Below are 9,185 nucleotides of genomic sequence, written 5' to 3'. Positions count from 1 at the left end.
AAACTATTGATTGCTCGTGACACAGCCTGAAACACTGATAAGGGTCAGACAGATGCCTTTGACTCCACCCATGTGAAACTTCTGACGCACAACGTAACAAAAGTACACAATTCATACATCTCCTAATTAGTATCTAAACATTCGATGTGACAGGTGCTAAAGTTTAGCAAGCGGAAGAAAACAGGCCCTAAGTTTTTCCTAGACACAACTGTGACGAAGAAGGGCAGGCAAGACTCAAGAGGCATGTGGGGCGCGGCTGTTTCTCGGGACTTTACCGCTGGGATTCCGATGGCCACCTCTCCTCCAGGCGGTCCCCCGGCACGCCACCAAGTCAGGCGTAGAGCCAACAACAACTGCTGCTGCTCCCTTGCTCCTGTGGGGCTCTGCACTCACCCACTCCAGTGTCACTTGCCCATACACTGCATGCATGTCCGCATCGCGATCTGCAGTCCACGCATGTGCACCACGCTTCCCCATGCCTCGGCGCACCCGCTGCCGGCTCCGTTTTAGGCCATGTTTAGTTTCTTCCCAACTCCCAACTTTGACACTATGCAAAAAGAAGATTCCCCATCACATCAAACTTGCGGTACATGCATGAAGTACTAAATGTAGATGAAATCAAAAACTAATTGCACAGTTTTGTTGTACTTTGCGAGATGAATCTTTTGAGCCTAATTAGTCAATATTTGGACAATAATTCACAAATACAAACGAAACGCTACAGTTGCGCATTTATGGCAAAGTACTAATTTTGCCACTCCCAAGTTGGGAAGTAAACAAGGCCTTACCCCTACGTAGCACACCGCAGTAAATTTTCCCTGCAGGCTTTCAGTGCCCAACGACCGTGTGTCCGTAATTTTTTCGTCTCGCGTACTCTCCTCCCTTAAACTATTTCATTTGATCCAATCATTTCGTCCAATCTACCTTCGGTAGGAGATAGATTGAACCAAATGAAATAGTTTGGGATGAGTAAAGTGATATCTAAATTTTATTTAAAAGATTAAGTGGATAAAGTAAATAGGTGAGGAAAGTAAAATTAATTTTTTTTACTCCTTCAGTTGCGTGCACACTGGACGGACACGTCACTCGTAGATAGAGTACTAGTCTCGATCGGGGCATGTAATGTTTATCCTGGGATCGTAGGGGGACAAGATTACCCGGATGTCAAAAAAGATTTGGGCGTTACGGCAGGCTCCGCTACAAGAAAAGGTGAGTGGTGTCTGATGCTGCTGCTGCTGCCCGCGTGCCGCGGGAGCCGTACTGCGTTTTCTTGGGTGGACGGACGGAAACGGTTTGCGTGTGCCGACCACTGTCCGGCCGGCGGGCAGACACGACGCGACGAGATCTCTCGGCGCTGCCGGACGGCGACGGGAAACATGGCGTGGACGAGCCGAACTCATCCTTAACGAGCTGGACCGAGCCGAGTTGGCTCGTTATCCAGACCTAGGTGTGGATTTCCGGCTCACATTAGTAAAAACATGCTGCTAGCGCGTTGCGTCCATTCAGGTTTCGGATGCACGTAACCTGCGAGTTAGAGCCTGTTTTCTTCCACTTGCTAAACTTTAGCACCCGTCACATCGAATGTTAAGATACTAATTAGAAGTATTAAACGTAGACTATTTACAAAACCCATTACATAAGACGAATCTAAACGGCGAGACGAATCTATTAAGCCTAATTAGTCCATGATTTGACAATGTGTTGCTACAGTAAATATTTGCTAATGATGGATTAATTAGGCTTAATTAGACTTAATAGATTCGTCTCGCCGTTTAGATTCCACTTATGTAATTGGTTTTGTAAATAGTCTACGTTTACTACTCCTAATTAGTATCTAAACATTCGATGTGACACGTGCTAAAAATAAGACACGGGAAGAAAACGCTCCCTTAAACTAAGGTTACTTGCTCCCTGCGGTGTCCGGGAGCTCTGCATTTGACTTGGACAGTTGAACCGTGCTCTGCATCCGGTCCGCGGAACTCTGCTCTTGTGAGAGGGTAAGTTCAGTGCTTGTGCTTCAAGTCTTTCAGACCACCGAACACGCACGTTGACACGCGACCTCGCAAGTACAATGAACTCGATGCACTGAACCTTGGGAGCGAATGCAGGGCTCGGCAGATCTCTCGGTGCGCGACAAGTGTCGAACCGCCCCTGCTCTGCTCCCCCGCTAGAGGCGCGGGGCATCGGCTCGGTGCAGGCTCCATGCTCCTGCAAAAAATTTGGCGCACGGGGTACATTTTGTGGTAGTACTAGTAGCCGCCCGCCACGACTGAATGGGAGCGCCAGGACACTGCTGCCTTTCTGCTAGAACGGCGGGTTCGTGCGATCGGTACGGTACGGGGGCTCGGAGCAAGAGGGAACGAGGTCGAGGAGAAGAGTGAGGTGCCGTACCGGCATGTCCACCGGGCAGGGCCGGGATCTCCGGAACTGGCTTGCTCCGGCAGCGGTGTCGCGTTGCAATGCCGGGTGGAGTGGCAGCCCGTACGTGGTCCCGACGACGTCACGCGGCCGTCGCACTCATCACGCGCTGCTCAGGTACACGGGTAGTTCGTTGGTTCGTGCACAAACCATTTTGCACGGCACCAAACTAAGATCCTGTATGGATGGTCTAAAGCTAATTTTTAGTTGGATCTAGTTAGCTAAAAATGAGTCAACACTTACCGTGTTTGGATCCTAGAATTAAAATGCAATTAGGAGTTTACCCGATAAGATATCATATTGTCTTCACCAAACAATTAACCAAATGAATACTACTGTGGATATCTAGAACTAAATATAAATTCAAAATACCATTAAGGTTTATATATGTATAAAAACGAAGAGCAAGGTGCATAACCGATCCTTAAACTTGTTTCGCTGTATCACTTAGGTCACTGTACTCTTACAATGCATATATGACTCCCTAAATTTGAGCTCGGGTGTCATTTAGGTCCCCGTACTCTCAAATGCATATCTTACTCGTTAAATTTGGCTTCAGGTGTCATATAGGTTCCTAAACTCTTGAAATGCAGTGTCATCCTACTAATAGAACATGATAAGCCATTACTTTCATTAGCACATTTCCAGACTTGTTTTATTGCCCCTTCTCCCAATATTTGATCAATCAATTATCTTATAAGCTCCTGATTTTAGTTTAGTAAGTGCAACGAGTTATTTAAACTTGAACAATCTTTCAAGAATAACAGAGTATGCGTGTGTTGGCGCTAAAAATCAGCCGATTGACTCTCAGCGTCGGACACACGACCCGGGAGAATCTGCTTAGCTCCTGTTCGGGTGATCGCCCTGGTGCAGTTCGCGCGGCGTGCCAGCCAATCTGACCTGTTGATTGGCAAGGAAGAAACGTGTCAAATTATAGGGGTTGCGATCGGCTAAGATTCCGATCTCGAGGAAGCGTATCAGCGAATCGGCCGATTTGCTATAAAAAGATAATCGGCTATGATACAGTCGACAACCACGCATCGATTATAAAGAAAACTACTAGAGTAAGCTAGATAATGCTACAGGAGCAACACTTGAAATAGATCTAATCGGCTATGTGAAGATAATGGATGAAAATAACGATAATCAAGCCGACAGTTCTAATCTTAAGCTGGATAACTGGTGATAAAACTAGAACAACAGGTAAAACCTAGAATTCTAGTAAATATCGATACCTGGTAAATAAATCTAAACGAAACGACAGTGATGCGCCCAAAGTTAAAGCTTAGATATTACTCGATAAACGGAACTTACAGAATCGGCCGGAGATCGTATCGATGCAGCCCTGCCAACCCGTACGAACTCGTGAAAGAAGAAAAATATTGGCGAAGTCGCCGACTTGAAAGTAAAGTACAAGGAAATAGTAGATTGTTGTATTGATTGATATGTTGTTTACAGATCTCTAAAGATGGCTATTTATAGCCTGTTACAACCACTTTCCTAACCGACTAGGATCTATCTCTAATTTTAAACGAAAACGAATATTTACAAGTACAACTCGTATCGGAGTTGGTTATTGCACTCCTGCGGGCCAATCCCCCTTCGTCTTCTCTTTCTGATCCACTTTAAGCCCATATTGGCCCAACTGGTCCAGCCTTTCAATCGGCCGATCTCTACCAACTCTATCCATCGGAATACTGTAGCGCTAATCGGCCGATCTCCAACTGTAGCACTAATCGGCCAATTCCCAATCGTGACCTTTTAACCTGCCGCATCGGCCAATCCTTTCCTCCTTGACGCCGATTCCATACACGTCAAAATCCGGCGTCAACAGCGTGTAATGCGCACCTAGTAAATTAAGATATTCCCTTCAAAGTAAAAGATCATCAATCTTTCTGGGTTCACCACATCAATATTCTCCATACATGTTGAGGTAAAATTCACTTTATTTGACTACAATTAAATTATATCTAGAGTAAAATGCACCAGAGGTCCATCATCAACTTGTAAGAAGCTGTCACTTAGGTCCACGAACTCTGAAAGTGCATTTTTAGGTTCATAAACTTGTTAAGTCATTCACCCTAGATCCATACCCCTCCACATGAGCATCTAGTGTTGACATGGCACACTGACTGGGCATCTTCTCCCATCCCTCTCATCCTCCTCTCTCCCTCCAGCATTTCATCGAACATGTCGGCAGCAGTGGCATGGAGCTCTTCATCGACGGAGGTGAAGCAGATGAAGAGCTCCATGCCGCCACCGCCGTCGACATGTTACATGAAATGCTAGAGGAAGAGAGAGAGGAAGAGAGATAGGAAGATGAGAGGGATGAGAGAGAAGATGCCTAGTCAGCGCTAGAAGGGGTACGGACCTACGGTGAACGACTTAACAAATTTATGGATCTAAAAATGCACTTTCGAAGTTTGTGGACCTAAGTGACACCTCCTTACAAGTTGATGGACCTCCGGTGCATTTTACTCTTATATCTATGTAAAGTTTTTATCAATTTAATTAAGATGATAATGCTTTTAGAGAGTATATGGCCCTCACACCCGAAACCAAGTTTAGGGGACTATATCTGCATTTGACCTAAATGACACTCGAGCCCAAATTTAGAGAGCCAGATAAATATTGGAAAGCACGAGGATCTAAGTGACACAGCGAGACGAATTTAAGGACCGACCGTACATTTTGAGTCAAATTAGAAAGTTCACCTCTAACGTACTGCACCGGGCCGGACCGATCTTCTTCTTTTTGCATGGGCCTAAGAAAAATCCGGCTCACCAATCAAGCCCACGAAGAAAACACCGTGGAGAGAAACGCTTGTGCCCTAGGGCCGGCGCATCCGTCCGTACATACTATTTATATATTCTCAGATGCACCCACGCCTGCGTGCCTTCGACGGTGGAGACGATGGGGTCCTCCAAAGTGGACGGGCCGGCGATCGGCATCGACCTGGGGACGACGTACTCGTGCGTGGCCGTGTGGCGGCACGACCGCAGCGAGGTCATCGCCAACGACCAGGGCAACCGCCTCACGCCGTCCTGTGTGGCGTTCAAGGGCGCCGAGAAGCTCGTCGGCGACGCGGCCGTGAACCAGGCCGCCTCGAACCCCACCAACACCATCTTCGGTGAGAAGCAACACAAGCTGCTTGCTGTTTCATCACTCGCTTATGATTATTTGTTAGTTTAATTTCTTCGGTCGTCACGAGTTTTATGGGTTCGTTCAAAGTAGAACGCCTAGCTAGGTGTTCGTGGTTGAATAGTACGACTACTCCTATATTAATATATTAACAGTGTATTGCCCTCTACGTCTTACAGGTCATTTTTTAATTAATAGATTTATAACTTTTTAATATATATCTAAACATGTACACAGAATTTAAAAAATATCAAATAATTTATAAATTGAAATGGAGGGAGTACAAACCAGCTCGATCGTAGTATCAACATTGAAGCACTAGCACTAGCAAGCTGCAATTTGCCCGTCCCGTGCATGCCACAAGCCTCTTAAATTTCTTTAGCTGCCTGTTCATATGTCTGCCATTTGTTTAACCATTCATGTGTCTAGTGGAGTGCGTTTTCATCTTCTACGCAACTGGTTAGTCTTCCTAAGCACTACAAGACTTTAAGGGGGTGTTTGGGAGGAGGGGGCTAAATTTTAGCCCCCGTCACATCGAATGTTTGGACACTAATTAGGAGTATTAAATCTAGACTAATTACAAAACTAATTACACAACCCCTAGGCTAAATCGCGAGACGAATCTATTAAGCCTAATTAGTCTATGATTTGACAATGTGATGCTACAGTAACCATTCACTAATGATGGATTAATTAGGCTTAATAGATTCGTCTCGCGATTTAGCATAGGGGTTCTGTAATTAGTTTTGTAATTAGCTTATGTTTAGTCCTCCTAATTAACATCCGAACATCCGATGTGACAGGGCTAAAATTTAGCTCCCTCCTCCCAAACACCCCATAAATACTCCTGCGTGTAAAGAATGTTTTTTTACTCTGAAATTTACTATCCTTTCTTTTATCCTTTCTTTTACCTCGTAGTAAATCTCATCTAATTAATGCAACACTCACATCAATAAAAGAAATGTATGGACAAGCGCGTAGAGCCAATCGAATGATCAATTGATATTATTTGATATTATTTTTCTGGTTCCAATGCACGCACATTTATTATCCAGAAAACTAAATAGATAGTACGATTTTCAATCACAATTAGTATTGGTTATTAGGGGCAACATAGACATTTCACCACTACTATGTCTGAAATTTTTCAAAATAATACTTTTTGCGGGATGGAGGGAGTAACGTGCATTCCATTCATTTATTCCAAACAACTCTTGGAATTCTTGCATGTATGCCAACCTTCAAACTTCAGCCGAGCGTACCAAAAAATTGAACGGACATCCAGGATTTGCTAAACAATTTTATTGCTAAACTATGTTATGGCTCACTCGATTGATTCCTGATTGCATCACTAAATTCTCGCAGAAGTGAAGCGATTGATCGGCCGCAGATTTGATGACGAGTCTGTGCAAGGAGACATCAAGTTGTGGCCTTTCAAAATTGTTGCAGGTCGTGACGACCGGCCGATGGTCGTGGTGCAGTACGACGGCAAGGAGAGGCAGCTCGCGCCTGAGGAGATCTCCTCCATCGTGCTCACAAAGATGAGAGAGACAGCCGAGGTCTATCTTGGCAAAACAGTCAAGAACGCCGTTATCACTGTCCCAGTCTACTTCAACAACTCCCAGCGCCAAGCTACCTTTGACGCCGGCACCATCGCCGGCCTAAATGTCATGCGCATCATCAATGAGCCAACTGCTGCCGCCCTCGCGTATGGTCTTGAGAAGATGCCCGTCAGCAACAAACCGAGGACGGTGCTCGTCTTCGATCTTGGTGGCGGTACGTTTGATGTCTCCCTCCTCAACATTGATCCAGGCATTGGCATGGACAAAGGTCTCTTTGAGGTGTTGGCTATCGCCGGCGACACTCACCTTGGCGGAGCAGATTTTGATAACGAGATGGTGAAATACTCTCTACTGGAGTTCACACGGAAACACCCGAAGACTAACATCAGTTGTAACCAGAAGGCACTCCGACGGCTGAGGACCGCCTGCGAGAGAGCAAAGAGGATGCTGTCTTTCACTCCACAGACCACTATTGAGGTCGATGCACTCCATGATGGCATTGATTTCTGCACCACCATCACCCGGTCTCGATTTGAGGAGCTCAACAAGAGTCTCTTTAGCAAGTGCATGGAAGCTCTGGATCAGTGCTTACGGGATGCCAAGATGGACAAGAGCAGGGTCGACGACGTCGTCCTCGTGGGCGGTTCCACCCGCATCCCCAAGGTGCAGAACATGCTACGAGAATTCTTCGATGGGAAGGAGCTCCGTAGGACCATCAACCCTGATGAAGCCGTTGCCTACGGCGCTGCCATCCAGGCCTCCATTCTCAGTGGCGGAACTGATGACAAGAGGCTGGTGGATATGCTTTTGCGCGAGGTCACCCCGCTCTCGCTTGGGATTGACACCGATCTTGACCATAAAATGAGCGTGTTGATCCCGAGGAACGCCGCCATCCCGACCAAGAAGGTGGGGAGCTTCACCACCCTCTACGATAGCCAGACCAGCGTGACGTTTCGTGTGTACGAGGGCGAGAGCACGAGCGCCAAGGACAACAACCTGCTCGGCATGTTCATGCACCGACATCCCCCCGGCGCCACGGGGCGCGCCTCGTCTAGAGGTCACCTTCGATATCGATGCAAACGGCATCTTGAACGTGTCTGCGGAGGACATTGACACTGGGAGGAAGAGTGGCATCACCATCCTTAACTACGGCGGCCGGATGCGCAAGGAAGATATCGCGTGCCTGGTGCAGGAGGCTGGGAGGTAGAAATCATTGTTCGAGTTAGCCGCGTGCTGTTATTGAAATGGATGCTAAATACTACTGTCGGATGACTTTTGGCTTGGCATGTGTTTGGCTATTGCCTAGCTTGCGCTATCTTTGTTTCCGGAACCATAATGATATTGTTTTAATACAAATATTCTATATATGTCTATTGGACGCCCTGCATCTGTCAAACTGATTTAAAGTTGTGTTTCTGAACCCAAACCACGACTATCTGTTGAGCTTGAGACACACACGAGTCACAAACACTTCAACCAAACTGGCAGTACACTGCAAATAAACAACAAGGAGCTAGCAAGTGTGCCTTCCGTATCATGAGAAGACAAGCATGTCGATTTTCTGCTGGTAGCATATTGTTTGACATAGAATTTGTTTATCACCACTGACCAATGCCAATGTTTTAGCTAACAAATACATTAAGTGCTGCTCCGTTTGAACCAAGGTACTCAAAAGAAATCATCTTTACCTACTACTCCCTCCGTTCCAAATTGTAAGTCATTCTAAGAATCTTGGAGAGTCAAAGCATCTCAAGTTTGACCAAAATTATAGAGAAAAATATAAAGATTTATGACATCAAATAGATATACTATGAAAATATAATTGATAAAGAATTTAATGATACTTAGTTAACATCATAAATATTATTATATTATCATATAAATTTGGTTAAATTTGAGATACTTTGACTCTCCAAGATTCTTGGAATGACTTACAATCAATGTACGAAATAGCGGGCTATAGCGAGGCTATAGCGGCGCTATAGCGTTTGATGCTAACTGCCGCTACAACAGTGTTATACTAATTAGCGGGCTATAGCGGTGCTATAGCGGTTAAGCACAGCT

The 9,185-nt window shown here is 45.7% G+C and overlaps 1 pseudogene; it reads left to right on the top strand.

Annotated features, from left to right (window-relative positions):
• The first annotated feature begins 5,328 nt into the window (after positions 1 to 5,328).
• Positions 5,329 to 8,364, top strand: LOC101766784 (annotated as a pseudogene).
• Positions 8,365 to 9,185: the final 821 nt, after the last annotated feature.

Source organism: Setaria italica, chromosome IV (assembly GCF_000263155.2).
Source record: "Setaria italica strain Yugu1 chromosome IV, Setaria_italica_v2.0, whole genome shotgun sequence".
Classification (NCBI taxonomy): domain Eukaryota; kingdom Viridiplantae; phylum Streptophyta; class Magnoliopsida; order Poales; family Poaceae; genus Setaria; species Setaria italica.
Note: the sequence above shows the minus strand (reverse complement) of the source record. Positions and strands in the feature narration are given on the sequence as shown.